At 43.2% G+C, this 18417-nt stretch overlaps 1 protein-coding gene across 1 annotated transcript in view; it reads right to left on the bottom strand.

The window, feature by feature from the left end:
* The window catches only part of PLTP (phospholipid transfer protein), a 201344-nt gene that overhangs the window by 166699 nt on the left and 16228 nt on the right, over positions 1-18417 (bottom strand). Inside the window, exon 4 of the mRNA XM_068263967.1 lies at positions 12172-12305. The gene's annotated coding sequence lies outside the window, so the exon portion shown is untranslated. The remainder of the gene's footprint in view (positions 1-12171; positions 12306-18417) is intronic.

Raw genomic sequence — 18417 nt, 5'->3', positions numbered from 1 at the left:
GTGTATGAGCCTTAAGGCGTCTTTTCTCCAGATTAAATAAACCCAGTTTATCTAACCTTTCTTGGTAGGTGAGACCTTCCATCCCTCATATCAATTTTGTTGCTCATTTCTGCACCTGCTCTAAAACTGCAATATTTTTCTTGTAATGTGGTGCCCCGAACTGAATTCCATATTCCAGATGTGGCCTTACTAGAGAGTTAAACGGGGGAAATATGCTAACATCTCGAGTTTCTATTTACCTTTTAATGCATCCCAAAATTTTATTAACTTTAGCTGCAGCGGCTTAGCATTGAATACGATTATTTAACTTGTTGTCGATGAGTACTCCTAAGTCCTTCTCCAAGTTTGATGTCCCCATCTGTATCCCGTTTATTTTGTATGGTGCTAGACCATTGGTACGAAAAAAAATTAATGACTTAACATTTTTCAACATTGAATTTCATCTGTCATTTATGTGCCCATATAGCCATCCTATCCAAATCCTGTTGCAATATGTCACTATCTTCCTGTGAGTTGATGATTATGCACAATTTTGTATCATCTGCAAAAAAAGCAACATTGCTTTCTACTGCATCTACTAGGCCATTAATAAATTGAAGAGTACTGGACCCAGTACTGACGCCTGTGGGACCCCACTGCTAACAGTCACCCATTTTGAATAAGATCCATTGACCACAACTCTTTGCTTTCTGTCCATTAGCCAGTTCCCTATCCAGGCACACAGACTCTTCCCCAGTCCTTGCATCCTTAACTTTAGCACCAGACTTTTGTAGGGAACAGTGTCGAAGGCCTTTGCAAAGTCCAAGTATATCACATCTACAGCATTCCCAATATCCACATTAGCGTTCACTATTTCATAAAAGCTGAGCATGTCAGTCAAACAGGACCTGTCTTTAGTAAACTCATGCTGGTGCTGAGAAATAAAATTATTTTCTATCTGGCTTTTTTCAGCTCAATTCCCAATGACTTTAATGTCCCTGGGAAGTTTTTTGACTTTGATATTACAAAAACGCTGAGGACAGGAATTGAGGGGCTGCAATAAAAACTAGTACATGATTCTAAAGGCTCATACACACATCAGACCATAGTCTTTGGAAAGTGAAAGATCACAGACCAATTTTACCCCCTTCCATGTAGTATGAGAGCCATACCTACACAGTCTATTCTATGGAGCTGAACTCCCCATCAGACAGAAATCTTTGCAAGATGCTGCACACAAAGATGCTGTAGACATTCAAAAAATCATTATCTGCAAAAGATCTGTTCCTGCAAAAGATCCGTTCCTGCAAAATGCATTCATAGTCTATGATATCTGCAGATCATCAAACACACCTTGTTTAACAGACATTCATCTGCAGATCAGATCCACCAGGATGGATTTTCAGATCTGCAGATGATTGTCTGATCTGCAGATGAATGTCAGTTAAACAAGGTGTGTATGATGATCTGCAGATCTCATAGACTATGAATGCAATTTGCAGGAACGGATCTTTGGAAGGAACAGATCTTTTGCAGATACTGATCTTTTGTGTCTGTACAGCATCTGTGTGTGCAGCATCTTGCAAAGATTTTTTTCTGATGGGGAGTTCAGCTCCATAGAAAAGACTGTGAAGGTATGGCTCTTATACTACATGAAGGGTGGTAAGATTGGTCTGTGATCTTTCATTTTCCAAAGACTATAGTCTGATGTGTGTATGAGCCTTAACTCTTCCTCACTCTATAAAAAAAGTTTTATTTTCTGGTGCCTCTGCCAGTTTTGGAGAGGTTTGTCCGCTTCCTCTCTAGACAGGAAGTGATTATAAATCTCACTGACAATGCATGAAGGACAGCAATAAAATTTAGATTCTATAAGTTCTAACCTCTTAACACTCTATTCAAAACCAAAATAAAGTAAAAATCCTGATTCATTTTAAAGACTATGAAAAACCTTTTTGAAGTCAATGAAAATAGTATTATGTTGCTTAGTAATTTTCTCTAATATACACTTTGCTGCAGAAAATGTTTTCAAGAAGACCGGAAATAGAGTCCAGAGTAAAGGTGGCTACTAATGATCCAATTTTTATCATCCAGTTTTACCAAATCTATGTAGTATAAGGATAAGTTGAGTGAATATATTGAATGAATAATTTAGGCAGGCCTTTATATCACATAGAAATGGTAAGATTGGATCATTAGTGGCCACCATAACAATAATCAAAGTCCAAAGTGAATACTAATTAGAATTTATGGCTATTCCCTGTTAACAGCAAATCCACTGATCATGAAATTAGTGCTTCCTGCAAACTGGAGAAAAAGAGATCTGAGAGATGTGTGCTCTGGCTAGATTCAGCCAGAATATGCAGGGTCTAAAACTCACTGCTGTTCCCTGTAGGAGTTGGCCCACGCAGAATACTTGGCATCTCCCTGTGCCCCCAAGAAATGGGGAACAGTGCAGGAATGCCGTGGCTGAGCCCCCAGGGGCTGGGGGGGGGGGGGGGGGGGGGGGGGTAGAGAACCGCAGAGAGTCCAGACCATCTATGTTGTCCCGCAAAGGATAGGTTCCTTACCTGTTGCAAATTGCCCCCAGCTGCAAGGTTAAGCAGAGGAGGGGGAAGGAAGGTGCAGACATGCCCCCAAGTGCTGCCACCACTGGAAGATCCATCCGCACCTCCCCCCACCCCTACTTTCAAGACGTAAGACTTGTACGAACTGCAAACTGGAGAAAAACAGATGTGTGCACTGACCAGGTTCAACTAGCTAAATACTAGCTGTCCAATGGTCTATTGACTAATTTAAAATGGCATAGCATTTGCTGAAAGCATCTGCCTGCCAGAATATGCAGTGCACAGTCACTGGCCCGGCTGCGTGCATGCTACATAACGTGTCCACAGCCAGGAGTGCTTTGTGCATATGCGTGACATTGTTGTGGTGTCATGCACAGGCGCTCAATGTAGGATGTGCGCAGCCGGGCCAGTGCCTGCGCACTAATGGCTGACCCGGAAAAGGCTGTGGAATAGTGGGTGGAGCACTAATGCCTGAAATCCCCTTGAGGTAGAGATTGCCAGGGGAATTTAGGTAGGATAGGAGGGGAAAAGAGGAGAAGGAGGAGCGGTGGGCATTAGGACAGCTTGCAATACATGCCTGCTCCCCCCGTTTCTCCTAGTTAGTTCAGCTCTGGCATCATTTAAAAAGAGGAGCGGTCAGCCATACTATCTAAAAAAAACCCCACATACATAAGTAGATAAATACTTGCTCCACTGTCTTACATAACATGTGGCACTGTCCACATTTTGATTCTAGTGATTTTTCTACAGTAGAAAAAAAGGGAAACCCTTCTTAGCATTTCCCATTTTAAGTGTGGCTATTTTGAAGCCAATCCTGATGTCTCCCTTACTCTCCTCTGCCTGATTGTGAGGATTGTGATTGTGAATCCTTCACTATAGAAAGTGCATTGTCTCAGCATGAGAAATATTGGCCAATCAGAGAGGATCAGAGGTGTGGGAGGGGAAAACAGGAGGGAAAGAGGCTTCAGCCAATCAGGCTGAATTAGTTAAATCTGAGGGGAAAGTAGAAAAGCAAACAATTACAATCCAGCAATGCCTTGCAACTTCCTTTGTGCGTACCAAATTTTGTGTGTACCAAATAAGAGTCAGGTAAACTGGGGAATGATCATTTATCAACAAGAAAAGTAATAGTGATTTTAACTTTTAGATTTCCGTGGTGAGCAGCCTTACTACTGGTTTACCAGATAAAAATAAAGTATTGATTTTTGATTTTATGCCCAACAGTTACACTTTAATGGCGGGGTTCTCAAACTTGCCACAGTTAGTCACTGGGTGACTGAAATTAATGTTCAGGGAAGTGGGTGGAGCCTATCAAAATTCACCAATTTATTTTCAAGCAGAATATGTGAACTGCTGCTATTCTTACACTGTTAATAGCAAAGGCCTCAAACCTGCTACTGTAGGTCATTGGGTGACTGGGGCTCAAATTCACTAAAGGGGGCAGAGCCACAAGCAGCCAATCAGATTTGCTTGATTAACTGCTTTCATTCTCACATTATTGGTGCCAAGGACCCCAAAGCTCACAAGCTTTGTCACTGAGTGACGGTGTGTCAAGGTTACAAAAAGTGGATGGAGCAAAAAAACATTATTTTTTTTTATTGGGAAAATGTAAACTGCAGCTATTCTTACACTGTTAATGGCGGGCTTCTCAAACTTGGCACAATTAGTCACTGGGATTAATATTCAGTGGGTGGAGCCTACAACAACCAATTAAAATGTACTTACTCATTAAATCGGGGAATTATTAAATTTCTGCCATTCTTACACTGTTAATGGCAGAGGCTTCAAACCTGGTAAAGTTTGCCACTGGTTCACTGGGGCTCAAATTCACAAACAGCCAATCAAATTTGTTCCATTTCAATGGGAAAGTTTTAATTATTGATGTCAAGAATCCCAACTCACAAACTTGGTCATTGAGTGACTGTGTGTTAAGGTTAGAAAAAGTGGATGGAGACAACAACCAAATACATACATATGCCAGGTCGTCAGCTAGTCAATATATAGAATCCAAGACTTGCAGAAGTTCCTGACATGTTTTGAGGCCACTGATGCTTCTTCAGAGGCTCTGCAAGGGATATAACACAATTGTTGATAAACGTTTTATTTATTTTTAAAACAGTAGTAATAATGATGTAACACAGCTACTGTGATTGGTATGAACAGGTGTGTAGGTGGGGAGTGCCTCCTGCATGCCATTAGATGTTATGATGATTAGAGGGGTCCACCCATACATCTTCAATGGTAGTCACCCCAAATGATTTCCTGGGCTAATTCCTGGTGTCACTTTAGGAACGAGTACTGTACAGATATACTGCTTGGCTCCTGGTCAAGCTGCGCGTTTTGTTGTGAAGACAGTGAAAGGAAGGATGATTGGTGCCCTGTGGCAAGAACAACAACGGATTAACAGCAATGGCCTGGCAAGTAAAGTCCAGTACCGTGGCAATGTGGCATAGTGAATATAGCAGTCTCGCTTTGTAGTGTTAAGGCCATGGTTCAAATTGAAGCCAGGTTTCTCACATCCCAAAACATACTGAAACGTTTACTGCTTACCCACAAAACTGGCTTTAAATTATAAGACTATATTAGAGATGTTAATCAATGACAATAGTAGGTACTACATTGTGAGCACCTCTGATGGACAGTTTGTGACATGACTTTGAACTCTGTAAAGTGCTGCAGAAGATTTCTGCATTATATAAATACAAAATAACAATAACTTGTCTAACCACTGATGGGGAAGCCAATGACATCAGGGGCACCACACACTCCAGATGTTCAGTTAAAACCATCGCAAACAATCTTTTCAGTCAGGGAAAATATAAATTGTGCATGTAGATCTACTGTTAGCATCATAGGGCCTAATGCACAACATTGTGGTGAAACGCGTATTACCATAGCAACACACGTTATAGGTCCGAAAGTAATCCATCTGAAAGAGGCCTTAAAGAGGAACTTCAGCCTAAACAAACATACCAGGGGCGTAACAATAGACCCTGCAAGGGATGCAGCCGCAGGGGGGCCCAGAAGCCACAGGGGGCCCTGTCCTGAGAGACTGACAACTAAGGGCATGCAGAGAAACAACTTTCTGCTCTCTGCACAATTGTTCTAATGACTGCATCTGCTCAGCAACTGATAACGAATCATACAAAAGTGTTGTAGACAAAGATTTGTAGACCGTCCCTATTCCGTGTGCAGGGAGAGGGGGCCCCATCCAAAGTTTTGCAGGGGGGCCCAGTGATTTCTAGTTACACCCCTGAAACATACTGTCATTAAGTTACATTAGTTATGTTAATTAAAACAGATAGGTAATATAATCTTTTACCCACCCTGTTTTAAAAGAACAGGTAAATGTTTGTGATTTCATGGGGCAGCCATCTTTTTGGTTAAAAGGAGGTGACAGGGAGCATGAGACACAGTTCCAACTGTCCTGTGTCCTGATCACTCCGCCCAGCTGCTAGGCAACAACAACAACAACAACATCAGAAATCCCATCATACTTTGCACAGCATCTGGGAAAAATGCCCGGGCAGTTTTATTTGATGGGGCGGAGCTTAGCTTCTGTGCAGCTAAAAATTAGGCTTGGATAAGAAAAACAAAGTTCTGGTGTTGTGAAACTGTTAAGGAAACACCAAGCCTTTTCAGTGCTGCTGAGTAGTTTTTTAGTCTGGGGGTTCACTTTTACGTGCTCCCTGGGCGTTAGCTGTGCTCTCCCTGCGCATGGCAACTTTACTGCACTGTTGTGCATCACGCCATAGACTTATTTACCAGAATCCCTTTTCTGACTGTCTAATTTACTAAACACAAAATAACATGATTTAAGTGCATCATGTGGTGCAATAGAACTGTGATGAAAATAAATGTACTACTATGTACTAAAACATACAGTAAATAAGCAAAAAAAAAAAAAAAAGCCTAAAAGATTTATGCTGTCCTAGTGAAAGTTTGATTCCAAAATACTACATTTATCAATGATTCAGAATTACAAGATACTGACCAAATGTTGCTGATGCCAAACATCAGAGTTAAAACAAATTGTTAGTTATAGGTCAATAAAACCATTCTGGTCATTGCTATTAAAAAAAAAACCCATAGCCATAGCTTGTAAAGTTTCCATGTTCTCATGTTTTGTTGCTCCGTTTGGCTGCAGTAAACAGTGAGGGGGTGATGGTGTTTTATGCCTCAGTGCTTGAAAGAAATTTGTACGGTCAAGGGTTCCTTGACCACTATCTTGAAATTCAGTATGTCCAGCAGAAAGGTGTTGTGCTAGCTCATAAGAAGTAAATTGAAAGTGTGTATTAACCCTTAAGGTAGCCATACACTGGTCGATTTGCCATCAGATCCGACCAACAGATAAATCCCTCTCTGATCGAATCTGATCAGAGAGGGATCGTATGGCTGCCTTTACTGCAAACAGATTGTGAATCGATTTCAGCATGAAACCAATCACAAACTGTGAAGCTCCTGCATACATTACCTGCTCCGGCCGGCGCGTGTCCCCCGGTCTCCGCTGTCTTCTCCTCCGTGCTCGGCTCCTCCAGCTTCACTGAACTTCCTGCCGTAGAAGTTTAAACACTAGAGGACGCTCTACTGTTTAAAACTTCCTGCCGGGACAGGAAGTTCAGTGAAGCTGAAGGAGCCGAGCCGGAGCAGGAGACCAGGGGACACGCGCCGGCCGCAGCAGGTAATGTATTGCTGCTAGCGTCAGTCGTCGGGCATTCGAACGCCGCTATCGACGCACTCCCGACCCGCCGGCGATCGAGCGAAATCTTCCGCATGGACGGATCGACGGGAATCGACGGGAACAATTGATTTTGGACGGAAATCAATCGTTCTGTCAGCGTTTGAACAACGATTTCACAGCAGATTCGATCACAGTGATCGAAACTGCTGTGTATCGGCGGGAAAATTGTTAGGTGTATGGGCCCCTTTAGGGTGCATACACACGTCCAATTTTGATTGGCTAATTGTACCACCTCCATGTAATGTGCGAGCCAACAGATTTTGAATACTATGAACGGATTGTGTAGGTAAGCTCTCATACTACAAAGAAGAGGTGAAATTTGCCTTGACCTTTCAGCAGCTTTTGACACAGTAGATCATCCCCTACTCCTACAGTCCCTCCAGTCCATGGGCATTCACGATCTCGCCCTGACCTGGCTTTCATCCTACCTCTCCAACCACTCCTTCACGACCGCCTTCAATGAGTTCTCGTCTACCCCCAACCACCTCTCGGTGGGGGTCCCACCGAGGCTCGGTCCTTGGCCCCCTACTGTTCACCCTATACACATACTCCATTGGCAAGGTTATCTCCTCCATGGGTTTTAACTATCATCTGTATGCAGATGACACCCAGATCTACCTCCACACCCCTGACATATCCACCACTACCATGGACAAGGTCTCCTCCTGTCTATCAGCCATCTCCTCCTGGATGTCCGCTAGGTTCCTGAAACTAAATCTAGACAAAACGGAATTTATGATCTTCCCACCCCGGACATCCATGAACCTCCCAGATGTGCATGTCACTGTTAACCACACTACCATTCGCCCTACCTCTCAAGCCTGCTGTCTGGGTGTCACCCTGGACTCCGCACTCTCCTTCACTCCCCACATCCAAAACCTCACAAAGTCCTGCAACTTCCACCTTCGTAACATCTGTAAAATTCGCCCTTTCCTGACCTCTGCCACCAAACTCCTCATCCATGCCCTCATAATTTCCCGCCTTGACTACTGCAATACCCTTCTGTCTGGTCTCTATGACCCGAACAGCCCCACTGCAGTGCATCATGAATGCGGCAGCCAGAATTACCCACTGCTCCCATCGCTCCACCACGGCGAATCCCCTCCTTGAATCCCTCCACTGGCTTCCTATCCAGTCCAGAATCAGATTCAAGATACTGTGTCTGACCTACAAATCTGTGCACAAAACCTGTCCAACCTACATTTCCGATCTTACTTAGAGGTACACACCTAGCCGCTCACTCCGCTCTTCCAATGAACTTCGCCTAACCGCCCCCCGCATCACCCAGTCCCATGCACGCCTCCAGGACTTCTCAAGAGCTGCCCAACACTATGGAACTCCCTACCTCCACCCATTATACAATACAATAACATTTCTATAACGCTTTTCTCCCATAGGACTCAAAGCGCTTAGGCTTTCTCAGATTCAGTAATTGGTAGTAGGATGAAGTATTCACACAACAAAAGTTATATTTCTGCAAATGCCAAACTGAACAGGTGGGCTTTGAGTCTGGATTTAAACATGTCCAGGGATGGAGCTGTCCTGATCTGTTGAGGTAAGGAGTTCCAAAACGTAGGGGCAGCATGACAGAAGGCTCTGGGAACAAAAGTTTCCAAGTGGACTCTGGGTATGACTAGATTATTAGAACCTGTGGATCTGAGAATGCGGGGATTGCTACGTAGCTGCAACATATCTTTCATGTATCCAGGGCCTAGGTTATTCAGGGATAGGGCAGCCCCCTCCTTCAACATCTTCAAGAAGGCCCTCAAAACTCACCTTTTCCCTCTGGCCTACTACCCCTCACAAGTGCTCTAAACCCACAGCTGAACTCGGGTCCCCTACCTTCCGTGTCCTTACCTCTTCCTCTAGATTGTAAGCCTTTGGGCAGGGTCCTCCTCCTTTTGTGTCCTACCTGATCATGCACCTCCATTACTGTGAACCCACGCTATGCATCTAAGTGAACCTAACTTGCCTAATCTCCATGCTCCCCTCCAGTGACTAAGCATTACCTTGTACTCATACTGTGCTGCATGATCTGGTCTTTCTTGTATTCAGGTATTGTCATTTTGCTGTATGTCACCCCAAAATATTGTCTGTAACCTAAACTAATGTCCAGCGCTGCGTAATATGTTGGCGCTTTATAAATACAATAAATAAATAAATGATTGGCCAATCAAATATGGATATGTGTACCAGGCTTTAGAGCTGACATTTATCTCAATGCGGGACACAGTGTATCTCGTGGTAAGCAACGAGGACAGATGCTAGCAGCTGTCCTGAACCAAGCCTAAAAGGTACATATACACATTGGATTTTTCCAAACGACCGGTCGTTTGGACGTCAAATCGGGCATGTGTGCGGTTGGTCGTTAAGCTGATAAGACGGGTTTTGAACGATCTGCCAAGCAGATCCGTCAAAACCAGTCCTGTCAGCTGAACGACCGACCGTACACATGCCGGATTTGACGTCCAAACGTCTGGACGTTCAAACGTCCAAACGACCGGATGTCCCATATAAGCATTTTTGGTATCCCCATACTCCTGTGCCATGGATGGCAGAGGGTGTTTATTACAAAGTTTTGGATCAGTGCCAACCAAGTTGGTGCAGAATTATGCAAATGATAGTGCAAATCTATGCAGCTTGAAAATGGATCAAATCTTTCCACTGCAAGATTGACTTTCTCGATCTCTCAAATTTATTTCCACCACAGTGACAATCCCTACCTACTACCGGGCTTTGGTATATGCAGATTTGGGCAAGACATTTAAAGAGAAACTGTACTGAAAATAATGTAAGTAATAAAACTGCTTATTTTTTTTAACAATACAATATTAATTTATAAATTATTTACTCAGTGGTCGCCCATTGTAAGATTTTTCTTCACCCTGATTGTGCTGTCAGGTACATCTCTGCAGAATGTTTGTTTACTCTGTGCTGCAAAGTAAGTAGAAATAATACCTGGTCTCCCAGCACGCTCTGGGAGGAGAATTACACACAACGAAACAGCATAGTCAATGACATCACTGGTAGGGCAGGCTACATACCAATATACAGCAATACTATACTCAATACTCAGATAAGTGGACAGAAAATAATGGAACATATGTGTAACCTATTAAAACATAATACAAAGCGACTTATTCAAATGTATAAATGTTGTACGACTTGGATCTAATGATCGATTCACAAGCTAAAATATAATAAAAGCACATGGGATGGCCACCCCGCCATACAACCATCAGACCACACATTAAAATGCAACCTCACATAGCAGCCGTTTAGCATACAATGCCCCTAAAGTTCGAATTGTGTGGTAAACAGATCCTCAAAAATGTGACAGTACAATAACGAACTAGAAATATTGATGTACTGCAATATTTAGACATAGGAAGTGTTTCTGATACTGGAACCGGATAAATAACATAAGTGGGTATCTTGAATCATTTACTACATTCTACTAAATGTCTTTGTGGCGTGAATGCGGCGGCTCCCCCAGAACCACGTAACGCCAATTGGCGTCTCGTCCTGGGGGTGTGTTTTGCTGGGGATCACGTGCGCATCCCCACTTGAATGATGGAGCTCCGCTACGTCATCAGTCTCCCAGCAGCGATCTCCGCTAGGAGACTGTTAGACGGCAAAATCGCACTCTATTTACACTGTACAGCTCTGCAATCTACAGCAGCGCCGTGTCACTCGGCTGTCCTCTGGGGAGTCACAAGGGCGATCGGCTGTCATAGAAAAAAAAAATAGGGAAGTTTAAAAAAAATAAAACAACACATAAATATATAAACAAACAAACAGAAAGCTCTGTTGGTGGGCAGAATAGAGGGGGGGGGGGGCAGCAAGCACTTAAAGCTGCAAAGCCCTAATTAGTAAAAAATAGCCTGGTCACTAGAGGGGGGGGGAGGGGGGGGGGGAGGGGGGTAACGAATGTGCCTCTTTGATAAACACAAGTCAAACATAGCTAGCACTTGCCTGTAGTTTTTTTTTTTTTTTTAAATACATTGGCAGTCTGAGGACTAAATAAAATGATCATATTACATTCCCTTTATCTGTAAAGTTACTGAAGGGCAGAGATGGGCACAACATAAGTTCAAGAAATAATAATAGTGTAGTGTATGTTATTAGCAGAAGTTATCTGAGGGCTGGTGCACACCGAGCGGCTTTTTGGGCGTTTTCAGATCCGCTTGCGGCTGCGGATCTGCTTGGTCAATGTATCTCAATGGGGTGGTGCACACCAGAGCGGCAGACGTTTTGCAGAAACGAAAAATGCCTGGGTGAGGCATTTTTTGGATTGCGGATGCGTTTCTGCCTCAATGTTAAGTATAGGAAAAACGCAAACCGCTCTGAAAAACGCCTGTTCAGAGCGGTTTTGCAGGCGTTTTTGTTACAGAAGCTGTTCAGTAACAGCTTTACTGTAACAATATATGAAATCTACTATACTGAAAACCGCAGCAGCAATCCGCAAAACGCTAGCAAAACGCCTCATAAAAATAAAAAAAAAGTGTTTAAAAATCTGCTAGCATTTTGCGGATCTGCTAGCGGGTTTTGGTGTGCACCAGCCCTCAGAGTGCAGACACTTCTTTATGCTGTGGTAGTTTGCATACAATAAGTTTGTTCTCATATATCCACACAGAAGCTAAATCAATCAAATAACTGATAATAAAAGCAGGTCATGAATGAACCCCCCCCCCCCCCCCCCCCCAACGTAATCCCTTTTTTGTCCCCAGACACCATAGGATCCTTCCTATCTTTCCTGTACCTTTAGATATATACTGTATATATATACACTATACCCATCAACTAAATGATCCAGTAGTATTATTTAAGTGTTAACACACTTAATGTATACTTCAAAGCTAAATGCCTGAGGCAATCGCTCTGTACCTGTTGAGCGTCTCTTCTTCTGTTTCCCCTGTGATCACCATGGATGCAGTCCGCATGGCGGCGAAGTAGGCAGCCGTTCTCCTGTGTTTCTCCGCCGGGCATCCATAAGCCAGAAGTTACAAGCCAGGGAAACCCTTTAAGAAAAATTGAAGGAGTTCTCAAGCAGCGCTAACTAGAACCATGAAGACAGTTAATTAGAATGCAGGGCAGGCCAAGCAATCTTTGTGAAGGTGCGCCCACCCAGTTATTGACTGTAGGCTCAAGACTGTGGGCATTTCGGGATATCTGAGTGTAGAAAGTTGGATATCCCTAGGTGACTAACAATATACAGTGGTTTGCAAAAGTATTCGGCCCCCTTGAAGTTTTCCACATTTTGTCATATTACTGCCACAAACATGAATCAATTTTATTGGAATACCACGTGAAAGACCAATACAAAGTGGTGTACACGTGAGAAGTGGAACGAAAATCATACATGATTCCAAACATTTTTACAAATAAATAACTGCAAAGTGGGGTGTGCGTAATTATTCAGCCCCCTGAGTCAATCCTTTGTAGAACCACCTTTTTTGCTGCAATTACAGCTGCCAGTCTTTAAGGGTATGTCTCTACCAGCTTTGCACACATCTAGAGACTGAAATCCTTGCCAATTCTTCTTTGCAAAACAGCTCCAGCTCAGTCAGCTAGATGGACAGGTTTTGTGAACAGCAGCTTTCAGATCTTGCCACAGATTCTGGATTGGATTTAGATCTGGGCTTTGACTGGACCATTCTAACACATGAATATGTTTTGTTTTAATCCATTCCATTGTTGCCCTGGCTTTATGTTTAGGGTTGTTGTCCTGCTGGAAGGTGAACCTCCTCCCCAGTCTCAAGTCTTTTGCAGAATCCAAGAGGTTTTCTTCCAAGATTGCCCTGTATTTGGTTCCATCCATCTTCCCATCAACTCTGACCAGCTTCCCTGTCCCTGCTGAAGAGAAGCACCCCCAGAGCATGATGCTGCCACCATTATATTTGACAGTGGGGATGGTGTGTTCAGAGTGATGTGCAGTGTTAGTTTTCCGCCACACATAGTGTTTTGCATTTTAGGCAAAAAATTCCATTTTGGTCTCATCTGACCAGAGCACCTTCTTCCACATGTTTGCTGTGTCCCCCACATGGCTTGTGGCAAACTGCAAACAGGACTTCTTATGCTTTCTGTTAACAATGGCTTTCTTCTTGCCAATCTTCCATAAAGGCCAACTTTGTGCAGTGCGAGTAATAGTTGTTCTATAGACAAATTCCCCCACCTGAACTGTAGATCTCTGCAGCTCGTCCAGAGTCACTATGGGCCTCTTGACTGAATTTCTGATCAGCACTCTCCTTGTTCGGCCTGTGAGTTTAGGTGGACGGCCTTGTCTTGGTAGGTTTAGAGTTGTGCCATACTCCTTCCATTTCTGAATGATCGCTTGAACAGTGCTCCATGGGATGTTTAAGGCTTTGGAAATCTTTTTGTAGCCCAAGTCTGCTTTATATTTCTCTAACTTTATCCCTGACCTGTCTGGTGTGTTCTTTGGACTTCATGGTGTTGTTGCTCCCAATATTCGCTTAGACAACCTCTGAGGCCGTCGCAGAGCAGCTGTATTTGTACTGACATCAGATTACACACAGGTGCACTCTATTTAGTCATTAGCACTCATCAGGCAATATCTACTGGCAACTGACTGTACTCAGACCAAAGGGGGCTGAATAATTACGCACATCCCACTTTGCAGTTATTTATTTGTAAAAAATGTTTGGAATCATGTATGATTTTCGTTCCACTTCTCACGTGTACAGCACTTTGTATTGGTCTTTCACGTGGAATTCCAATAAAATGGATTCAGATTTGTGGCAGTAATGTGACAAAATGTGGAAAACTTCAATGGGGCCGAATACTTTTGCAAGCCACTGTAATTAGGTCAAAAGTGGAAGTTTCGCTGGAAACCCCAGGACAGATTCATCCCAACTCACCTCCCAGGAGATCATTTGAAAAAGATGACATTGGAAGATTACATGAAATCATTATGAATACAAAAAGTGATTCCTGTCCCTACTCAAGAGTACAATACTTAGCTCAACAGAGCTTGTTGCCACGCGCTCCTCCTCAGTCACTAGTACTTGTAAACAAATCTCACATATGTGTGATACTGTCTCGATTCAATGAGTCACAGTCAGCAATAAGAACAATCCTCCCAGAGATTAGTTCAACACTCCATGCAGTGAATAGGTGACCACTCAGTGCACTTAGCTTCCCAACACACTGATTACTTCTAGCGGCTCACCAGATGTAGCCCACCGTTAGTCCACTGGTGGTATTCACACTTTATCAGCAGAATGGCTCAGCAGCCTCACTTCCAAAAACGATAAGTTTAATATTCAAAAAATAAAAGATAAAACACAGAATATCATAGCATATTAACATCATAGCATATTATGTCATAAAAATTCAGCCAAAGCCTGCTGCCAATTGCACTTACAGACTTCTGCGCTTGTATCTTGTGTATCTCAATATCTTTATTGATGTCCGCCCCCCTCCGGCGAGTATCATGCGGCATCCCGCTCTCCGCTGGTCTTTCGGCTAGGGCTTCTGGATTCCTGTGCGTTATGCCGGCCCGGGCTCCGTGGAGCGATGTAGTCATGTCGTCTGCCGTGGAGCGATGCCGTCATACGTCAAACTGCTTGCTTTGCCCTATGCATTTTGTCCTCCCATTCAGACTCATCAGGGGCATAGGAGTGAGCAGTCACTTTGTGCTCCTATGCCCCTGATGAGTCTGGATGAGAGGACGAAATGCATAGTGCAGAGCAAGCAGTCTAACGTATGACATCTGTTGACAGAGGTGCCTGGCTCTTCTACTGACCACATATGCTATTGCTCCGTTGTTATTGTCTGGTGAAGTGGGATAAAGCTTGCGAAACGCGCTGCATATTTGGAGTTCATAAAGTATATTGACTGTCTTTACTACAGTCGTTGTTTGTCTACTTGGAGGAGGTAAGTCCACCACTACCTCCTCTATTTATCAAGAATTTGGTTTTTAAGCTCATTTAGGTTCCTTTTTTTTTTTTAATCCTTTTGGCGCCTCTGTTCTCCTGCATAATATTGAGTCCACCCTGGGTGGAGGGTTGAACCCCCTTTTTCTCATCTACAGAGAGTGACTTATTCCTGAGTGGGGTCAGGAAAATCTCGTTTTCTCCCCTCCCTTCTCTTGCTCATTGTGTATTCATTAGCTGCCCTCCTCCCAGTCTTCAGACACTCCCACGGAGGTGTATACTAACAACTGCACTGCCTTTTTTAAGGGAGGAGAGTATTGAAAATTCAAGCATAGGATGTATCGATCCATACATAACCTTTTTTTCTGGACAGAGTGGTCTTCCTCATGTCACCTCATCTCCCCGTATTATATCTGTTCTCCCTGTATCTGTTCTCCCCAGGTACAGGTGGTGCCCCAGTGTAGTTAGCGAGCCTATAGGTGCTGCAGTATAGATAGCCAGATAGTGCTCCAGTATAATCTTACGTAGCCCCATTCCCGCGCAGACTCCTCTCGCTGGGCTCTCCTCCTGTCGCCGGGCTCTCCTCCTCTCACCGTGTCTTTCCGCTATGGTTACTTCTAGCAGCAACTCTAACGCCATGAGAGGCTGCCGGGCAACCATGGCAACAAGATGCGAGGCGGCGACAGGGAGAACCCGGACAGGAGGAGAGCCGGGTGATAGGAGTCCATGCGGGAACGGGGCTAAGTGAGTTGCTGCCACCCTGCCACAGAGCCTGCCCTGCCTGACACTTCTCTCCTGGGGGCGAGATCCACCATTTTGTCTGTGATCCCTGGGGGACCCCCTGACAGGTGCCGACGTACCCCCACTGCTCTAGACATTACATGAGTGTTGAGACAATATCTACATTCGACAGAATCGTTTTGTTCTTCATAACATTTATTTGTGTGTCCAAGTCCTAGAAAGATTCATTTTAGTAACTGTTAATTGAAATATATATCCTAACTGTGATTGAACTTTTTTGCTGCTAGATGGGTTACCAGTGTTCAATTTTATTTTTTTTTTAATACTTTTTACTTTCGATATTATGAATGGACATGGCTGATCGGGATCATATCCATTCATTCCGGGGATGGTGATGACCAGTCGCTGCCACGAAGATGCTGCCGAGAATGAGTGGCGGGCTTACACACATGCGGTTTCATCACCGCAGCAACACTGGATACGAATACACAGTCAGACTTGAGCTGCTTATATCTGGATGACTACAGTCATCTGCATAGAATGAAGAAGTTCATGGAGAAAAAAAAGCATTTAATGGAGTAAAAAAAGTACAATTCAATTATAAAGTACATACATGATGCATGTGTTCTCTTCATTCTATGTTAGTGTGGATGCATTTGCATAACACAGGTGCATTTCTGTTTATCATTTTTGCCATGCGGTTATGCTTTGTGCCCATTTTTCTTTTCATTCAATGACTCTGCAACTCTTCCATGGGATACTAAAAAATGGCATACATACATACGTTCTGCAAAACAGCCTCTAGATTACCTACTTATAAGGGGGTTAATAAAGGACTTGTCCACCTTTAATCATGATTCACTGTCCAGTCACCATTAAAATGCACCCCCTTATTTTAAATATTGACATTTAGCTTTTCACTTTCTAAAATGTATTTTTACACCTGATCTTCCTAATCAAAAGTTTGAATAGTGCAAAAGTAAGGGTTAATAGCTGGCTTTTGGCTGAGTGTTTCGTTGCACAAAGTGCCATTGTAAGAGGCACAGGAAAGCTCTGTGTGGGAACGCCATCTGAATACAAAATGCACAGACTGGAGCTAATCGCTTTGTCTGTTACCTTTATCCACCCACAGCACTTGGTTGTGTACCCTCTGTCTAACCATAAAGCGTAATCGTAGCTAGCTGGCTAACAAAATATTTTGGGATAGCCTTTCTCCATAAATAAGGGTTAAACTTCCCTGATATAACATTATAGAGAAGTTGGCAGCTTTAGAACTGACTATCTGCTACTTCAGAATTTTTAATGCTGCACTGGTGAACAGTTCCTAATGCCCATACTAATTTTAAAGAGACTCTTTAACAATTTTTTCAGCCTTAGTTCTTCTATCCTATGAGTTCCTATGCCTGTTCTAATGTGCTGGGGCTTACTGCAGCTCTTCCTAATTACACTGTCTCTGTAATAAATCAATGTATCTTTCCTCTGTCCTGTTTGTCGGGCTAAGGCTTTGATTGTGTGGAATGTGCAGGGCTGCTTGTGATTGGTAGAAGCGATACACACCCTCTGCAGGCCCCCTGCATACTCACACACTATGCTTAGCTGAGCCTATTAGAAGCTGGTTAGTTTGTTTGTAAACATTGCCTAAAACTGTTAATTACAAGCCAGGATTGCAGCAGAGAGTGGCAGAAACAGCACAGAGGGGCACAGGAGAAAATAAGGAATAGAATGGTATGCTTTTTAGTGTAAGAATATTAGAGTACAGATTCTCTTTAAGTATACAGCAAACACTGGTATGCATGGTAAGAGAGATTAAAGTCCACGGAATAACAACTACTACACTATGGTCAAATTCACTTTGCTCCACCATGTGCTTATTAGATGTCATTGCAGTGAAAACAATTTCATTACACAATGATACTGGCGGTTCCCTACTTACAAACAGGTTCTATTCCAGGAGTTTGCTTGTTTGTAAGTTGAGTTTTGTATTAAACATGGCGAAACGTGGATAGGATTTGGAAATATAGTATAAACTATATATTTTTTTCAATGTGCTATTAACGTGTTAAACTATGTATAACAGTTTATACAATACTGTAATAAAAAAACAGTACTGTATCATTTGTACGTGAAAAAACTTTGCATCTCTGAAATATTGAGTCGTTTATAAGTAGGGGGCTATCTGTATATAGTTTGCTACAAATAACTTAAAGCAGGGGTAGGGAACTTATGGCTCAGGAACCAGATGTGGCTCTTTTGATGGCTACATCTGGCTCACAGAAAAATCAGTAGGGGTTGATTCACGAAGCTACACTGCTTAAGCAGTGCATCTTAGTGTGGATGTAACAAGTAACATTTTCAAAGTAATGCACGCTACTGCTGTAGCATGCACTACTAACTTACTCACACTATCCCCAAAACGAACGGCTGCTTCGATAGTCCCACCTTGGACCCTGTCAGATCCAGTGACTTTGTAGGACGAGATCCCAGCACTTTGGCCCAA

This window comes from Hyperolius riggenbachi, chromosome 12 (genome assembly GCF_040937935.1).
Source record: "Hyperolius riggenbachi isolate aHypRig1 chromosome 12, aHypRig1.pri, whole genome shotgun sequence".
Lineage (NCBI taxonomy): Eukaryota > Metazoa > Chordata > Amphibia > Anura > Hyperoliidae > Hyperolius > Hyperolius riggenbachi.
This window is presented reverse-complemented; position numbering and strand designations above follow the sequence as displayed.